Source organism: Callithrix jacchus, chromosome 1, assembly GCF_049354715.1.
Source record: "Callithrix jacchus isolate 240 chromosome 1, calJac240_pri, whole genome shotgun sequence".
Taxonomy (NCBI): Eukaryota; Metazoa; Chordata; class Mammalia; order Primates; family Cebidae; genus Callithrix; species Callithrix jacchus.
In genome coordinates this window covers 197,949,453-197,968,845 of record NC_133502.1, presented here as the reverse complement: position 1 = coordinate 197,968,845, position 19,393 = coordinate 197,949,453, and the positions used below count along the sequence as shown (strand labels likewise).

Below are 19,393 nucleotides of genomic sequence, written 5' to 3'. Positions count from 1 at the left end.
CTCGCCCCAATAACCTCTCTCTTATCAAGAGCCTCATGGAATCCGAAGGAGCAGGCAGACACGATTCATCAGAATAAGGCTTGCCAGCACAACTCGCTATTTCTTGTTTCCAGCAGTTGGGGGAAGTTTTTCAGATAGATATTTTTACTTTATGCAATTCTATTTTTGTCTCAACTTATCTGATCCTCTAATTCTGTGAGGGACTTTATTTCCTTGTGATGTTAAAGCCCCAGAGCTCAAAGTTCCTTTTCTTTTAAGCTTCAAAAAACTGAAGACCCTATTCAGGGCTGAGCCAGATACCCATCAGCCCTGGTAGAGGCGAATTATCACTCAAGTCATCGCACTTGCTTACAAATCCTCCGAGGAGGTTTTTCTCCTTTTTTTTTTTTTTTTTTTAAGGAGTTGGGTGACAGATAGCAACTGAAGAGCAACCACGCTTTCTAGGGGAACAAGCTTTGCAGACTGAGTCCCAGGTTGGGGGTTCACTGCCAATCACTGTCTGACCTCGGAAATGTCATTGACCACCGTGGGCCAATGACATTTGGCCATTCATTCACCCTGCCATGAATCTCCAGTATTTGTTGCCTTTTTTTTTCTGACACAAAGAAGAACTCTCAGTGCCATTTTCTGGTCCTCCACCTATGCTCGAGTCTTACCTATCTAGGTAAATGACATTATCCTGCACCCACTACTTTGCAACTGTGCATCACCCACATCCAACTCTTCTGCACTTCTAATTTTCACCTCTGCATGCGTTTTTAATGTATCTAATTTCCCCCATATCTATTGTTGCCATCTGTCTAGGGCCATTGTCCTCCCCCTCCCGGACACTATAGCAGACTTCTGAGGGCTCTCCCTCCTTCTGCCATTGTCTCCACTCTTCAATCCATTCTCCAGCCTGGGAGAATTTTTCAAATTTGCTCTCAGCACTCCTGTTTCTAAAACCTTTTAATAGTTTCTCAATGCCCTTAGAACAGGAGCCAGCCAACTATGGACTGTGAATAAAATCCAGCCAGCTGCCTCTTTTTGTAAATAAAGTTTTATTAGAACACAGCTACACTCATTTGTTTGCGATTTGTATGTGGCTGCTCATGCATGACAACAGATTGCAGAGTTGAATCATTGCAATAGAGACTATATGACTATATGACCGAACAACCCATAAAGCTTGAAATCTTCATTATCCGGTCCTCTACAGGAAAACGTTTGCAGAGTCCTGACTTAGATTGATATCCAGTTCCTCAGCATGGCCTGTTAGAAAGGTAATCATATGTGGTAGTCACTCGTGTTTAAGGTCCACTTTTCTACCCGTTCCATTTCTCTCATCACAGCCTTTGCAATGTGTCTTTGCAGTTTCTCCATCAAGAGATAGATCTGATTTCCCATCCCTTGAATCTGCATTAGCCATATGACTTACTTTAATCAATAGAATGCATCAGATACAACATTGTGTCTTGTTCTTCTCTGTATCCCCAGTGTTCAGCAGATTTCCAGGCACATAGTAGGTGCTTTTTACATATATTTTTTAAATAAATGAATATAGCAAAATTTCAGTCTGTTGAACATCAGCTGCATAATGAGAAGTTTCCTGGCTGCTTAGATGCAGAAATAGGGCTCTGAGTAGCCAGGTACAAGTGGGTTCAATTTTGTCCTCTAGCACTTTGTAGTTCTGAAATCATGGCCACCTTACTTAAATTCTCTGAGCCCCATTGTCTTCTTTGGTAAAACTGGGTTGTAGATAAGAAGTAATGCATGTAAAACGTCCAGCACAGGGACTAGCATATAGCAGGTACTCGGAAATCAGTAGCCACAATTATTTTCACTATAGTTGGGTCAAAATACTAAACAAAACAAACACACAAAAAACAAGCTTGAGTTTATTCCACTAGGTTACTAGGTCTATCTCTCTTCTTTAGGAAACAGGCCATTCTTTGACTTTTCAACTTGGGACATGAACAGATTTGTATACTTCCCTATCTTGAATGAACACCTACAAAATACAAGTCAGAAAGAGACAGAGGGTTAACTCCAGGGATAAGGCAGGGATGGGCATCATGAGTGAAGACCTGGAAGCAGGTTCTGAGCATACACACCTTGGATCCATGAGCCACAGTCTATAAACAGAACCTGTGTGTGGAGTTAAAGTTCAGGGGCACTGGGATCTGAGCCCTAAATTCAATAAACACTTAATTTTCTAGGTCCCATTATGTGTTGCTTACCAAAGATATCATACAATTACCCAACCCCTGCTGAAATGTAAAATCTGTTCTCCCTTCTTTCCATGGTAACAGCCTGCATGAATTTAGTGGGACACATGAACACCCAGAATAAGGACTACATTTCCCAGACTCCCTTGCAGCTAGTTATGTCACATGACTACATCGTGTCCTATTGGACGTAAGTTAAGATGTTTCATTGTAGCTCCTACAAATCTTTCTTAAATGACAACTAGCGCATAGTACTTTTCTCTCTGCCTGACTTCATTTTGCTGCCCTGTGAACTTGAACATGTCACCTCAGGTCTTTACGTCTCAGTTACTTTATATGTAAGCTAGGAGCACAACCTACATCAAAGAGTTTTGGTAAAGATTAAAAGATTATTGATAATAAATACAAGGTGTATTTAAATAAGATAATAAATTTAAAATGCATGCTTTAGTGCCTGGTTTATAGGAGATATTAAACAAATACTTTTGTTACTGTCTGTGTGAACTTGAAAAACTCACATGAATCCTATGAGCTTGAGAGATTTTCTCCATTATAAAATGAGAATCGTCTTTTTATACCAGATTTAAATTAATTATCCAGAGATCTAAAAGTAAAAATGTAAAAATAACAACAAAACCATGTGAATACTAGAAGAAAGTGTGGATAGATTCCTGTATGACTAAAGTATGGGAGAAACCATTCTAATGGTGATTCAAAACATAATGTAATAAAGAAGACTGGTAAATTTGAATGCATAACCTTTTTGTAACACACATCTAAAGTAAAGTCAAAAGAGAAGCTGGAAGAAAATATTTTTAATGTATGTCACAGATAAGTAGTTGATGTCTTACCTGAGGTCAGGAGTTCAAGACCAGCCTGGCCATCACGGTGAAATCCCATCTTTTAAAAAAAATAAAAATAAAAAAATAAAAAGTTCTTAAAAATCAAGAATGAAGACAAAAAAACTCAGTTTTTAAAAATAAGCAAAAGACATGAATAGATGGTTCACTGAAAGAGGTGTAGGCATGGACCTCAAAATGTGAAAAGACATTCAATGCCATGCACAAGAAAAATGCAAATTAAAGCTAGCCAAACATAGTATTTCTTACCTCTTAGATGAACAAGAGGTGAAAACTTGACCACACAGTCTGTTGGAACATGGCACCAATGTGGGGAAACAGATGATCTCATACACTGCTGGTGGGAATGCAAATGGGGTGTTTGAAAATATATAACAATATCACATATGCATTTATCTTTTAGCCCTTCAGTTGTACACTTTAGAATTTACTTAAAAATATTCTTCTGCAAACTCAGAACAACAAATGCATGTGGTTACTCATTATGATATTATTTATAGTAGCGAAATATCAGAAACAACCTGAATGCCTACTCATAGAAGGCCGGCTAAGCAATCTAGGCATCTTCCAGATAGTGAAGTACTCAACAGCTACAAAAAATGAGGACAATTTTTACAAGCAAAAATTACTTCTAAATCTTTTTTTGCTTTAAATGAAAAAGCAAAGTGCAAGCGAGTAACTATGGTATGTTCTCTTTTATCTAGAAAATATGAAAAATAAAAATACATGAATATAGAGTCATACTTCGAACCAACCCAAATGCCCATCAGTGATAGACTGGATAAAGAAAATGTGGCACATATACACCATGGAATACTATGCAGCCATAAAAAGGATGAGTTCATGTCCTTCGCAGGGATTTGGATGAAGCTGGAAACTACCATTCTCAGCAAACTAACATAGGAACAGAAAACCAAACACTGCATGTTCTCACTCATAAGTGGGAGTTGAACAATGAGAACACATGGACACGGGGAGGGTAACATCACACACCGGGGCCTGTTGAGGGGTGGGGGGCTAGGGCAGGGATAGTATTAGGAAACATATCTAATGTAGATGATGGGTTGATGGGCCCAGCAAACCACCAAGGCACGTGTATACCTATGTAGCAAACCTGCACATTCTGCACGTGTATGCCAGAACTTAAAGTGTAAGAATAATAATAAAGTAAACACTGGCAGGACTCACTTATCAGCAGAAGCGACTGTGGAAGAGAATTGAAAATGGGATGGCAGCATGGAGATAAGAATGAGACTTCTCTTGGGACTTCTTTGTCTATAACGAATTCTTTTGAATCATATAAATATTTTACAGATTCAAAGATGAAACTTAAAGATGTTGAAAAAGATATCAAACCCTAAAATTGAATGCAAGTAGAAACAAACAAGCCTAACTACACATCACGTTGATAACTCTGCTACCAACAGACGCCTAAAGTGGCTCCCAGTGACGCTCACTTCCTGGTACTCCCACCTTTTGTATGACCCTTTTCCCTTGTACCTTGTCTGGTGCTGATGACTCACTTCTAATGAATGAAATATGGAAAAAGTGGTGAGAGTCACTCCTGACAGTTAGGTTCCAACGGGCTATGGCTTCTGTCTTGTTGGTAGCCTGTCTTCCTGGTGTTTTTCAGGTGCTGGGCTTGATAGAGACAGTCACCTGGCAAGGAACTGAAGGTCACCTGGCAATGTACTGAGTGAGGAACTGAGGCGCACAATCCAGCAGCCCTCAAGGAATCAAATCCCACAGCAGCCATGTGCATAAGCGTGGAAGTAGATCCCCCCGGGTCAAGCCCCCAGAAGCACCCAGCCCTGCTGACACCTTGACCGAAGCCTGGGAGAGCTCCTGAAATACAGGACCCAGGTAAGTCACACCTGGATCCAGAGAAACTGGGAGACGATAGATGTTGCTTTAAGCCACTAAGTTCTGGGATAGTTTGTTAAGCATGAATCAATAATAATACAGCTGTAACCACGTAGGAAGGAAAGCAGCTCAAGTGACCTTTGAACACAGTTCCCTAACTATGCTCTCCATTGAATACGTTCTAAGGACAGGAACTTCAAAGAAATCTTAAACTTTAATGAATATATTGTTGTTGATAGCAGGATTGGTGTAATTCTGAAACTATTGTGCAAATATCTTGATATTGGGGAAAAAGGGGTTCTCACAGTGAAATCAGAGAGATATGATATGGAATGAAAGAACTTTGTGATGTTGGATTTCATTTGGAGGCATCAGAATGAACTCAAGTATGTCTTCTGTTTACCGAAAGAAACTAGAAACAGCAATACCCTTATAGTAATAAGCATACCCAGAACACATATTTTGGCTTTTATTGTATTTGTTGTTGAGACAGGATCTCACTCTGTCACCCAGGCTGGAATGCAATGGCACCATCTCCACCCACTGTAGCCTTGACCTCCTGGGCTCAAGCCTCCCGAGTAGCTGTGACTACATGCACGCACCACCATGCCTGGCTAATTTTTGTATTTTTCTTGGTAGAGGTGGGATTTTGTCATTTTGCCCAGGCTAGTCTGGAACTCCTGGGCTCAAGTGATTCTCCTGCCTTGATATCATGGCTTTTAAATGCCATTCTCCACTGAAAGGGGATCGGGTCATGTTGGAGAAATGGATGAGTTAAGGATTTGAGCAAGGAAAATAGAAGATGAGTCTGGAACATTCTATTGTGTCAGAAAGTAAGGACGTTCTCACAGAACGAAGGAGGCATATGCACAAGGATGCAAAGACCAGCTTGCAGGGAGTCCCCTCGGCTAAACCTGGGACAATTTGAGCATTAAAATAACACTCATGCATACTATAGAAAATAAGAGGAGACCAGTAGAAAACACTTCTTTACCAAAGAATGTTAACAGTGTAAAACAAAATGATTAATTTTAAAAAGTCCATGCTGCAACCGTCCCTGTAAAATATCTGACTCTGGCAAGGATCATTAATGAATCCCAAGACTATGGATTGAAAGTTTGCGAGAGAAAAGGGTGCTTACATACTCCCAGAGTGCTACAGTGCTATCCCATGGATTATATTATTTACATAGGGAAAGAGTGTTTAACAATAGGAATATCTAGTGGGTCCCACCTTAACCAACTGACCAAATACTTAGCATATCCAGTAATGGGAACAAGTGACGTCGTGTGTTCCCCGAAGAGATGCAATGAAAACACATACCTTTGTGATATGACTGCCCAAAAGGCTTACCCTGAATCATTTGGTGAGGATGTCATTGGAGAAACCCAGATTGTGAGACATTCAAAACGCAATTGGTCCAGACTCTTCAAAACTGTCGATGCCATTAAAAGGGAAGGAAAAAGGCGAGGAGCTGTTCTAGATCGAGGGAGAGGGAAGAGGCATGAAAACCAACCATGAAAACGTGTGATCCTGCTTTGGATCCTCACGTGGATTGATGGAGGCAGACGTCCTCCTTGTCAGTGGGCACAAGCTCTCCTCCCAGAAGCCTTGATTCCAGCCTGAAACTCAGAGCCATCCTCCCCACCCCGTATCTGCGGCACTTTGAGGATATGGAGGAGAGAATTGTAAAGCTATTTGCTAAACTTTCTCTGGACGTTCCCTCCCTCTCCCTGACCACCCCGCCCCACTTCCTGGCAAGCATTCTGGCTGTGATTTCATCTGGAATTACTGGAATCACACTGTCTCCTGTCAGCTTTCCCTCCCTCCCCCGGCCCTCCTGCTGATGGGAGACAGGAGCGATGGATGGTCAGAGTTAGCAGGGACCTGGCTCCACCCAGCGCACAGGCACTGCACTCACGCCCCCCATGCACATGCCGGCTCACCTCCTCCGTCCCCTGCCTCCCCTGTCTCCAGATCTGTCTCTTACTTTATTTTTCTCTCCACCTCCTTGTGCCTGCCTGCCTGCCTAAAGATTTCTCATGCTTAATCCTCCTGTATCTCCCTTGCTGTCTTTCTCTGTCATTGTATCTCTTGGTATCTCAGGTCCACGTCCTCAGTTTCTCTGTTTTCCTCTACCTATTTTTTTCCTCAGAGGCATTTTTGCCCCAATGTCTCTGTATGTTCCTTGCCGCATTTCCTCTGGAATACATCAGCACTGTTGCCTTTGAGGCTGGCCCACCTGGGTGCACACCTGAGCTCTGGATTCACAGGTAGGTGTGTGACCTTCCTTAACTTCTCTGGGCCTCAGCATCCTCCTTTATACAGTGGGAATAACAATAGCACTTCTCACATGAAGTTCTGCAGGGAGTCGAAAAACTGCCACAGGCAAGCACTCCATAAACTCTCCAGTGGGCTAGAATCCGCACTGCATACCTTGGTCTCCACAACCCCCCTCCTGCCTTTCTCCAACCAAGTCTTCTTTGATCCCTGCTTTCTTCACACACTCTAGCCTCATCCACACCTTGTTTCTAAACACAAGCTCACTCCCATCTCTAGGCCTTTGTCCTTGCAGATCGTCTCCCTGGGGGGCTCTTTCCAAAGACTTTGATGGTATCTACTTGTCACATCATTCCAGCCTTCTGGGACTCTTTGTGGTGGTTTTAAAATATGCCCTTACATTCTTTGACACTCCTCTCTTTGAAAGGCAGTGATTCATTCCCCTCTCCTTGAGTGTGGGCTGGACTTTTTGACTTGCTCTTGAAGAATAGAATGTGGTGGAGAGAGATGGTGTGTGACCTCTGAGATTAGGTCATAAGTGGCATTTCAGCTTCCCCCAGCAATTTCCTGGATCACTCACAGTAGAGGAAGACAGATGCCATGTCATGAGGGTGCTCAAGGAGCTTTCTGGACATGTATGTATGGAGAGAAACTGAGGCCTCCTGCCAACAGCCAGCACTAACTTGCCAAGCATGTTTGTGAGCCACCTGGGAAGGGGAACCCTCAGCCCCAGCTGAACCTTCAGATGAGACTGCAGTCCTGGCCACCATCTGGACTGCAACCTCACAAGAGACCCTAAGCCAGAGCCATGCAGATGGATTCTTTGTCCTTAGAAATTGTGCCACTACATTTTGGGTAATTCGTTATGCAGCCATAGATAACCAATACACTCACTGTTACTTTTTTCTGATGCCATACTATACATTTGTTTGCTAATTTTTTCCTCCATCTCTCCCACTAGGTGTTCAGTTCCATAACGGCAGTGGCTATGCCTGTGTGGTTCATCCCCGTGTCCTCACAGCCTGGTGTATGGAGCTCACTAAGTAACTCAGGCATGTGTAAATGGAGATCAGCCATTTCAGGCTCAGCCTAAGAAATCTCCTCCTATGGATCTCTCTAGAGAGAGCAGTAAAGTTTGCCTAACTTTTTTTTTTTTTTTTTTTGTCTTTCTGCATTTGGTTTCTTGTACTTTCTGCTTAGTCTTATTCCTGGCTGCCTGACAGAGGGTGGGTTTATGCAGCTAAAGAGGCATCTGTGGGAGGAAGGGCTCTGTATGCTTTCTCCTCTAATAAGCTGTGTCCAAAAAAGAGAAAAACCTTGTTCTTTTGCAATAGGAATGAAAATAGTGCAGATATTGTGTGGCTGAAGACTGAGGCAGCTCTATTCTCTCTGAGCAGCCCCAGTCTGATCACTTATCCACACACGAATTGTACTCACTTATTCATTTATCCATCCTTCACCCAGTCAATTATTGATTAATTCTCTATTTATTATTAGCTTATCTATTTATATCTACTAATGTGTATCTCTTAATTCATTACCTATCCTATATTTACACTTATTAATTAATCCATTTATCCATCCATGCACTCAACTATTTATCCATCCATCCACTCTCCATCTACCATCCATTTATACTCCATTTATAAATTTATCCATCATTCATCCATTCACCCACCATCCACCCATCTTTCCATTCATCCACCCATTCTTTTGTCCGTCCATCCATCTGTTCATCCACCAACCCATCCATCTACCCATCTATCCACTTATCCATCATCCATTGATTCACCCATCCATCCACCATCCATTCGTCATCCATCCATCCATCCATCCATCCATCCACTCATCCATTTATCCACTCATCTGTCCACTTATCCATTATCCATTCATTCACCCATTCATTCAACTATCCTTTCATCCACCCATCTATCCACTTATCCATCATCCATTCACCCATCCTGCATTCATCCATTATCCATTGATATACTTTTCATTTAATCCAAATATTCTAATGCCCTGATGTGAATTAATGAATCTATTTAGTTAACCATGTGTCTATTTATTATATATTTAAATTCATTAATTCACTAAACCTTCAATTCAGACCTCCCTGAGTATTTACAAGTATTTACTACTTTGTGCCAAGTGCTATGTTAGGCTCTGGAATTAGGAGGTGGAGGCTTAGGACCTGGTTCCTACCTGCATGCACTTCACCCCACTAATTTCTGGAATTCAGGTGAGGAGCTGTTCATGGGAGATCCTGAACTGAGAAAAAATTTCTGCTCTCTAGAGATTCATGATGTGACAGGGCTGGATCATGACACCTGGTTCTGGTTCTACCACTGGAATCTTAGACTTCCAGATGAGCCTCAGTTTTCTTTGCTGGGAAACAGGGACAATGTTGGTAAAACCATCTTGAATGACTTCCATGTGAACTCAGTAATGCAGTGGCTTTATAAACTGTAGAATGTGCTATAATTGTGTGTGTGTGTGTGTGTGTGTGTGTGTGTGCTTGTACAAGGTTTCTTTTGAGTTTCCTATCAGCCGGGCATCACACCACTGGAGAACCAGCTCCCCTTGCTACCACAGGTCATCTTTGGCTTCTTGCTGGTACACCAGACAGCACCTGGCAGCCGTGAACAAACCAAGTGCACTCTGGAGGGTTGAAGATGCTGATTGTGAACCCAGGGTGTCTTGGGGAGCTAGCAGTCTTTCTTCCTCAAGAAAGAGATAATCATTATTTAAATTTCATCTGGGCAGTGAATGAGACATTTTTAAACACCATCCTCCCCATCCCAGAACTGCCGATTCTCAAGGTTAACTGCATCTTCAAAGTTTATTAACCAAGAACTACTGTGGCTCTGGTGATCCTGGAATAAGACAGACCTGCCTTCTAATTTCCACTGAGCTCTTTGTATGCTTCGTGATCCCAGGAAGATTGCTTCACTTCTCTGAGCCTCCATTTCCTCACCTATCAAGTGGAGCTTAAAAATACTTCCAAGGTTGTTGTTGGGATCATCACATGGGCAGTGTGGGTGCCTAGTAAAGATTGGCTGCTATCATTCAAGAAGGATGCTGTGAGCCTGCACATGAGTCAGCAGGGGAGAGAAGGAAGGATTCTGCCCAGAACAAGTCAAGGAAAATCAGATGCAATTTTCAGTTATTGAGTCACAGTCTTTGTGGTATGTAAGGAGATAGAGGATTCCTCCTCCCAACCGATGTCTTTACGATGTTCTTTCCACAGAGCTCTGTGGATTACAAGGCAGGCTCTGCACTTTATCCTGTTTAATCTTCACCCTGCATGTAGTGTGAGTGGCGTCCCTCCACCCCTTTTTCCATCAGAACATTAGAACCGCAAGGTTCTTAGAGCTGGTCTAGTCCAGAGATCTTGGACTGGGGGGCCTGCAGGCTGGTGACTCATCTGGTCTCAACCATATCAGGAGACCAGAAACTCAGTGAAGCCACGTGGAGGGGCTAGTGTTGGGTCCTCTGGGTGGAGACTGAGAAGCTTGGTGGACATGCGAGATCCCTCAGGACCAGCCCCACGCTCCTTCCTCACCTCGTTCTTCATTCTCAAGTCATCCTGAACTCTGTAAAGTCTCAGAATGACACTGGCTGTCACTGGCCTTCGCATATGTTGCTACTTATTCCTAAAATTCCCTTCCACTCACTTTTCGTCCAGATCTTTACTCATCCCTTTTTGCCCAGATCCCTTTTTACCCAGATTTCTACTCATCTTTCAGGTCTTAAGCCCAGATCATGTTCCAGGAAGGCCTCTTCTGTCTGGGTTGCGAAGGGGGCTTCTTTGTGTTCCTAGAGACCTCTGGACTCCCCTTACCCCTGATAAGTCTGTCTCTAGGTTGTCTGTGTCTATTTGCATGTTTGCTTCTCCCCATGGACCAGAAAGTCCTTGGAGACTTGGTGTGGGCACCATTCACTCCATGCCCTTAGGCTGTAGGGTAATGACAGCACAGAGAGATACTCAGAGGCATCTTTGTATGAATGACTATAGTGAATGAATGAATGAATGAATTTTGGCATAAAAACGTGGGTCTCATTCTTTCCCACCAGTGTGCTTTTTACAACATTATCTGGATGAGGCTCAGAGAAGTTAGGCAATTTCCCTGAGGTCCCCAGCAGGAAAGAAGCAGAGTCCAGTGTTGGTGTCATTTATGTTGTCCAAGTAAGACAGCATTTGGCAGTGAAGTGAGCCCTGAATTTGGGGCCCAGAGACCTGGCTTGAAGCTTGGAGAAACGCTGTTTGCCTCTCTGGGCCTCAATCTCTGAATCTCCAAAGTGCCCTGTTTGCCTCTCTGGGGCTCAGCCTCTGCCTCTGTAAAGTGGGGCTGCAACCAGATTCCATAGTGAGTGTCTAGGTCTCTGGGCATGCTCAGGAACACCTTCACAGGGAAAATAAGCTCACGTGGGTCAAGAGGAAAACATTCCAGGCCAGGAAAGGAGAGCAGGACCCATACAGGCGGAGGAACAGGAGGGGAGCCAGGTTGGAGCAGGAAATGGAGGCTAAGGCTGGGGCTGGAGAGAGCAGCCTGAGGGGCCCTTCATTTCCAGGTGGTCCCAGTTCCCGTCCTTGACCTTGGTTGTTCACCTCAAGATGTTTTCAGATGAGAGATACCCAGTCCACCTCTCTGGATCTGAAAGTGCTATTTTATCCCCCCGGATTTGCATAGAAAAGGTCTGGTCCCTGCCCCATCTGGTTTTCCCAGCCAGGTCTCAGCGTTCAGTTCACACAAGGCGAACTATTTGGACACCAGCAAACCATTAAGTAATTGGTGGATTTGTTTTTCCTTTCCACTTGCATTTGTTTGTTTCCTTCAGGGTTGCCTGACACAAGCCAGCCCCGAATTTGGTCTTGTTCTCTGCACAGCTGGACTCAGAGAGCCTAACCCAGGGTGTGTGTAGAACAGATGGCCTACCTGGGAGCCAGCGAGATGGTGTGGGGTACATAGACAGCAGTGAGTGCTGGAGAGCCCTGGGGTCTTGAGGGGGAAGGGAGAAAATGGGAGCAGTCCTTTCAAAACACCAGCAGACTGCACCCCCATCATGACCTAATGAGATAGTGCAATTGACCAAAATAGCAACATCATCCAAGAGAACACATCTCCCTGCTAGCTGCAGCCAACACAGGAAAATGAATGAGCCCAGGGAGCGTGGACCTAAGAGACCTAGCTAGTGTCTGACTCTTTGAGCCTTGGGAAAGCTTTCCAGCTCCTAGTATCTGTTTCTTCCTCCTCTGTTTCATGAGTTGTTGTAAAGGTTGCCAGATTCAGCAAATAAAAACACAGGAAGCTCAGTGAGATGTCGATGCCAGATAAACAATGAATTGCATTTGTTAGTATAAGAATAGCTTGTGCAATGTTTGGGACACAGTTATCCCAGAAATTTTTCTTTGTTCCTCTGAAATTCAAATTTAATGGGGCATTCTATATTTGATCTGGCAACCCTCAATGTTGTAACAATAAAGTGAAATGGTGTGTACACATCCTTCATGGTGTGCTTCGCCCCAGGGAAAGTGATCAGAGTCCCATCTCTGTTAGTGCCACACCAGGAATACCAGATATTACATGCTAACCTTCATTTGTTAATATCAATCACTATATTATTAACGATTATTCATATAGTTAATTAATATTAATCCACACGAATATTAGAACTCATCACTTACTGAGTAGCTACTATGCTCCAGGCAGGTCCTTCACATGACTTCATTGTCATCACATCACTCAATGTGGGGATGTCATTGTCCCCATTTTACTTCTGAGAGTCTCAGCACTCCACAGGTTAAACACTGGTTAGAGCTGTGACCTGGATTGCTGATAGAGGAATGCTATTCTGAGTGCCTTGCAAGGGGTGCCTCCTTAAATGACCTCATCAACCCTGTGAGTAGACACTATTGCTAAACTATTACTCCGATTTCTAGTTTGCAAATGGGGAAACTGAGGACTAAGACTGGCCCAAGGTCACACAGGTTCATCGATGGCTGAATAAGACTTCAGACCCAGGCAGCAGGCTGTCTGGCTTCAACCCTCCTCTAGACTGCTTTGTCAGCCACACAAATAGATGGAATGGGGGTAACTGTGGCATGTGTCTCTTGAGAATAGAGTACAGGGTTACCAGGTTACGGCAAGCAGCACACGGGCACATCACCAGCCGCACCTCTTTTAACCCTCTCAGCAGCCCTGTAAACAAACACACCATTATTCCCATTGCTGTTGAGGGCTGAGACTCCCATGTCTGTATGCAGTGAGTTGATGTCAGGACAAATGTTCACAGAGTTCCAGAGCTGAGCAGTGGAGCAACTCAGAGGGTCAAGATCAGGTTCAGCCAGTGGAGTTCAGGTACCCACTCCTGTTTCCAACAGAGAGGCTCTGACACTTCCTGGCTGTGTGACTCTGAGCTAGGTACTCCACCTCTCTGATCTTGCATCTCCTTGCCTATACAGGGGGAGAGAAAAAAAAAATACCTTTCTCTAGGTAGGACTGTTGTAGTCTTTAAATGACTCTATCCTTGAAAAGCACTTAGCATAGAGCCTCCTAACACACAGAAACTGCGAAATAAAGATGAGTAGTTATGGTCATTTTTAGGCATCTGTCTTTGGGCTCCCTCAGGGACGGAGCCTGAGATAATGACTTTGGGGCAGGTGGTTCCTCTGGGAGGTGAACCCAGGAAGCCCCAGTAGAGGAATAGCCAGGGAGACAGGAAAGGGAGACACCAGTACAGGGTGGGAGAATGAGCAGATGACTGCTGCAGGCACGTGGAGCACAATACAGCTGGGGACTCTGGGAACCTGCACGGGGCACAGCTGGGAGTTGTCTCTCCCAGGGGTGGGGGAGTTGGGATATTTATCCTCCAGCTCCCCTACATCTCTGTCCTAATCCCTTGCACATGCCCAGTGTACTCAGTGGGCCGGAGAAAGCCCCTGGGCAAAGGCAGTAGTAGGGTCAGTGGGCATGGAAGAGTGAGGGACAAGCAGACACGGTCAGGGTGCCCACTACATCTTTACAGCATCCCTGGAAGGCTTCAGTTAAAAAGCGTCCTTCTGCTAAAATAATAACAATGACGACAACAACAATGGCATTGACAGCAATAATAATAATTCAGGTTGAAAACCAAGGACCTGATCTGCCCCCACCCCGCCTTGGGACTCCCAGACCCTTGTTCTCCTCCAAGGCTGACAATGGGGTGACCAGCTGTCCAAAGAAGCACCCCAGATTTCCTTCTTCTCCAGGAAGGGCATGGGGTGACTGTGTGGGTTCTAGGAGCTGGTGCCACCGAGAGAGGAGGACATTGCCTGTCCTTCAGGCCTGTGCACCCCGCAGAGGCCGTGGTGCTAATTGCAAAGGTAGAAGACCCATAAAGCATTTTGGACGTCTGCTGGCGGCTGGCTGAAGGCGAGTACTGTCAGGGACCGGCACTCAGCTTTGATTTAGCGTCGGGGTAGAGGTTTAAAAGAAAGAGGGGGAGGAGGAAGATTCCTTCGGGTTGAGCAAAAAATACTCACTCTAAGTGGTTGGGCTATGAGTGTATCTATTAACCTGGAAAAAGAAGAGAATTACTATTTAGATAACTATTTACAGCACCTCCCAAATGTCTGGCACTTTACCTGGAGAGCCTGCTGCTGTCCCTCCACCCAGCCACCTAAGAATAGGTGTTATTATTTTTATTTCCATTTTAGAGATGAAGGAGTGAAGGCTCAGAGAGGGACACAGTGAAGAATGGTCAGAGCCGGGTTGAGGACCCGGCACTGAATCCCGCGCTTATGCTGGTAGTCGCCTCCCTAACATAGGCTACAGGAATAAAAGTTGTCTGGAGATGCACTGGGAGGCAGTGGAAGCCAGTGGTTAGCCCAGGCCATCTGGCATCAGAGTTTCTGCTTTATTTCCCGGCCATTCAGTTTTCACTAGCTGTAGGGCTTTAGTCGAGCGATGTGCCGTCTCTGGGACTCAGTTTCCTTATCTCTAAAATGGGGACACAAGTAGTACATTCTTCCCCGGGTTGATCTAATATTTGAATGGCGTCAAGGCTTTAGAGAAACTCACTGATCTGCCATAAATATTCCATCAACTCTAGGGGGTTTGATAATTCACAGGAGGCTCTCAGAGGTAGAAAATATATGAGCTTTCAGTGGTGCAAGCCCAGCTGTTGCGCGGGGCCGATGTAAGAGGCCAGTCGAATCTAGTTGCAGACTTCCATGCCCTCTCTAGCAACCCCCATCAGGAGCCTCCTCCTCCTTCCAAGGTTGCTTAGAGGAAATTCCAAGTCACTGCCTGGAGCGTGGCAGCAGACAGCTTCCTCAGGGTCGCTCCATCCAGTGGGCTGTCACCACACAGCATGCTGGTTCTGTGCTAAGCACCTTACATGCTTTATCCTACAGAGTCTTAGCTTCAACCCCTCAGCGAGATCTCTTAGCTTTGCCATTTTCCGGGTGAACAAGTAGAGGTCAGAGAGGCAAGATCCTTCCTTCAAGTTACAACAGCTGGCAAGCAAAGGAGGCCAGGATGGAGCCCGGGAGCCCAACAGCCCATCCACCATCACCTGAGCTAAGAAATGCACATTTCTTCCAAACACCTGATGAAGATACTGAAGACAGCTTCGTTGCCCTGGACAGAGGGTCACCGCCTGGCCCTGCCTGGTTACAGCTAGTCAGCTAGACTGGATGCTTCTTTGTTTTCCTACAGGGCATTTGTATCTCAAGGGACAACAGGTCCAGGGACTCCACACTTCCCAGAACTTTCAGCCTAGTCCCCCACATTCAACCACAGCCCCGTTCATAACAGCCTATCTCTGAAACACACCACCCAGCTTCTCCAGATCTTGCAAGATTCAGGAAGTCATCTATACCTTAAATAATAATAATAATAGAAAAGTAATAAAGAAAAAGAATGAAATCAAGTGACTTCACCCTGGATACCAGGCCACGTTAGCTCATGGCCCGGTTTTCTGGGTCAGGGACAGGGGTGGTGTGTGATACTCTTATGCAAGGCATTTGGCGGCAGAGAAACTCTAGTTCCTAAAGATTATTATTTTAACAAACCCAGTGCTGACGTGTCCAAAGGCAGCGGGAGGCTCTGAAGGGTTTTCCAAGAAAGCGTGTGTTTCTTGGGGTTATTTTTTCAGACTCAAGTTCAGGGAGGGGGACTGTTTTGCTCAACTCGTGTTTCTGGAAAAACAGGCGCTTGGAAAGAGTTGGCTGAGGCAGGCAGGATGTGGAATGGAGAGCTGTGGGCCCGGGGGGAGGGGACGGAGGAGGCAGTGGGGAGAAGGGTCGGCACCCTTTCCTCAGTCTCTTCTTGAGCTGGGCCTTGGGAGCCTGGTCACCCCTGAGCAAGGGAAGAGGCTGCTAGAAGAGGAGAGCAGACTGCAGTCTCTGTGGACTCACTCTTGAGGGGTATGCTTCATCCACTTGGCTTTTGCCTGGAGCAGGGATGACGGCAGAGGAGAGGCAGACAGACACCATCTTGGTTGACTTTTAGGCCAACCGAGCTAAGGGTTGCTTCTCATGGAGTGCTGCCTAGACATCGCTGACTCACTGTGTGCCTCAGTTTCCCCACTGGGCTCAAGAGCTTTGAGCATGTTTTGTGTGACCCAGTCCTTTCTTGGCCCTCCAGGTTCATTCCACATCACTCTCTTCCTCCTTCCATGCATGGGCTCCAACCCCACTGACCTTCCCTTGGACCCCTGAAAGCCCATGGTCTTCCCCTCCGTCTGGAACCCTTCTCTTGGCTCCTAACCTACTTCTGTCTCATCTTCCTGGCACCACTTGAATATCACCTCCTCAGGAAGCCTTCCCTGATTTCCCAAATGGAGCCAGGGCCTCCATTGTTCTACGTTGTTCTAGCATTCTGTATTTCCTTGGAGCACATTTCACAAGTTAATTCTATAATTACTTGTCCAGTGTCTACCTCTCTCGCTGACTCTCAGGTCCATGAGGAGAGTAACCACATCCTTCTCATTCACTGTGGTTTCCTGGCATCTGGCCTGATATACAGAAGGTGCTCAGTGGGCGAATGGAAACACCTCCCAAGCAAGGCTCACATCAATGTGTGCCTCAACCCAAGGGCAGAGCTCGGATATGGCCTGCTGGACCCCAGGACACCAGGCAGGTACCAGACAGATGACGGACATATAGAAATGAGTTCTGCACTTCTTAAGACTGTGCAGAAAGCCACACTCCAGGGATAAATATATCCCACCCACCTTCATTATGTGCTGGTCCCAGCCAAAAGAGGCCAAGTCCCTCAAAAGAAAGAGCTTTATCTGGTATATGAAGAAGACCAGTCATTCCATCCCAAGGACGCCCTTCTTCCTCGAGGATACTTTCTTCTGACTTGTTCCCTGACTTCCTTTGAGAATCCAATGGGGACAGAGACTTCGACAGACTCCCCGCAGAGTCCCACGAGGAGAACCCCGTGTGTTCTCACTTATCCCCTGCTCCTGAAGCCATCGTTCCCCTCTGGGACCCACAGCTCTTTCAAGCTCAGAGGTGAGTCATCCACGCGTCACGTGTCTCAGTGAAAGTCAAGTGTCTCCTGCTTTAGCGCCTTGTGCCCTGGACTTTGTTTTATGGGGTTTGGCTGTCTGGGGCCGCCGACGATTTCATCCATCAACTCAGGATCGCTCCAACAGTACTGCTGAATTTATAGAAGTGGTTAAACAAAGTGTTGACAAAAGGGACGGCGTGTTTCTGATTAACACTGCGATTCCAAGCGAAACTGCCAAGTGTGGGGAAGTCAGTAAAACACAGCAGCGATTTCCCAGGCTCAGTGAGTTGGGGATTTGACATCACGGGATTAACAGATGTTGCGCAAGGAACTTGCAAAGCATTGGGAGGCATTGCTCGACAGAACAGCACAGGCTCATATACAAACCAGAGTCGTACCTTCCTGTCTTTCTCGCTTTTTCTTTTTCTTTTTTCTTTCCTGAGAGATTAAATCTGAATCCTCTTTCAGCCTTAAGAGTTTCCATCAGGAATTGCTGTCAGTTTCAGCAGTGCTCCCAGAATCCTGTCCTTCCTCCTTTCTGAGAGCAAACAGTAACACTGGCTAACATTTATCAAAAACTTACTGGGTGCCAGATACTTCTACAAATCACCTCCTGTCATCTGCACGGGGAAGCAGGGACAGTGATGGTCTGCACTTTAAAGCTAATGTTTTAGTTTGAAATGGTCGAAGACTCACAAGACGTTTCAAAGTCAGAACAAAGGGTTCTCAGGTTCCCATCCCCCAGCATCCTCCAACGATGACATCCTACATGGCTATAGGACATAGTCAAAGCCTGGAAATCGACTTTTATCCAATGCCGCTCACCTTAAGCAGGTATTATTCAGTGTGTGCATGCATTTAAAAAATAGTCCTATGATATTTTAGCACATGTTTAGATGGGACCAACCATTACCACATCGGAATGTAAAATGTTTCCATCCCCATGATAAAATTCCTTTGGGTTACCCCGTCATAAAAGTACGCTCCCTTCAACCCTAAGCTCTGGAAATCACTGAGCTGCTCACTGTCACTATAATTTAGTCACTTTAAGAATGTCATATAAATGGAATGATACAGTATGCAGCATTGAAGGTTGACCTTTTTCACTCAGCATAATGCCCTTAAGGTCCATCCACGTGGCTGCAGGTATCCATAGTCCATTGCTTCTTGTTGCTGATCAGTGTTCCTCTGTGTAGATGTCCCGTGGTTTATCTGCCCACCTGTCGAAGGACATTTGGTTGTTTTCAGTTTGTGACTGTTGTGGATAAAGTGCTGTGAACACTCATGTAAAGGTTTTCCGTGATGATCTGCACCTGGCAGATGAGGAAACTGAGGCAAGCAAGGGGAAGTGACTTGCCCGAGGCCTCACAGCCAGCCCTTGTAATCAAGATTTGAACCCAGGCAGTCACTCCAGGGGCTTCATGCTTAACCACCCGCAAGAATGAAGATCTTGTAGGTAAGAATAATTAACCCTGAAAAATTAGTTGACACACCAGAACGAGAAGCTGTGTTTATCAGTGGATTCGTCTTCTCACAAAAGTGTGCCACATGCCCCTTGCAGCAACAGTTTAAGCATCAAAATCTGCAGTCAAAGGCTAGCCCTTGGTTTGGTGTGTAGGGCTCTTCCCAATCTAGCCTCGACGTCCCTTCCGTTCTCACCTCCCGCCATCCTTCTCTGACT

At 45.2% G+C, this 19,393-nt stretch overlaps 1 long non-coding RNA gene across 9 annotated transcripts; it reads right to left on the bottom strand.

Annotated features, from left to right (window-relative positions):
• Positions 1–1,021: 1,021 nt before the first annotated feature.
• Positions 1,022–7,684, bottom strand: LOC108594036 (uncharacterized). 9 transcript variants are annotated; one of them, XR_013527340.1, is made up of 7 exons: positions 7,611–7,684; positions 6,284–6,409; positions 4,568–4,726; positions 3,317–3,404; positions 3,059–3,107; positions 2,726–2,811; positions 1,258–1,990 (listed from the first exon to the last, which is right to left on the bottom strand). It is a non-coding gene; the product is annotated as an uncharacterized LOC108594036 (long non-coding RNA). The 9 variants fall into 9 exon arrangements; XR_013527343.1 differs by lacking the exons at positions 1,258–1,990; positions 2,726–2,811 and adding an exon at positions 1,022–1,251; XR_004731994.2 differs by lacking the exon at positions 2,726–2,811.
• Between the last annotated feature and the right edge of the window lie 11,709 nt (positions 7,685–19,393).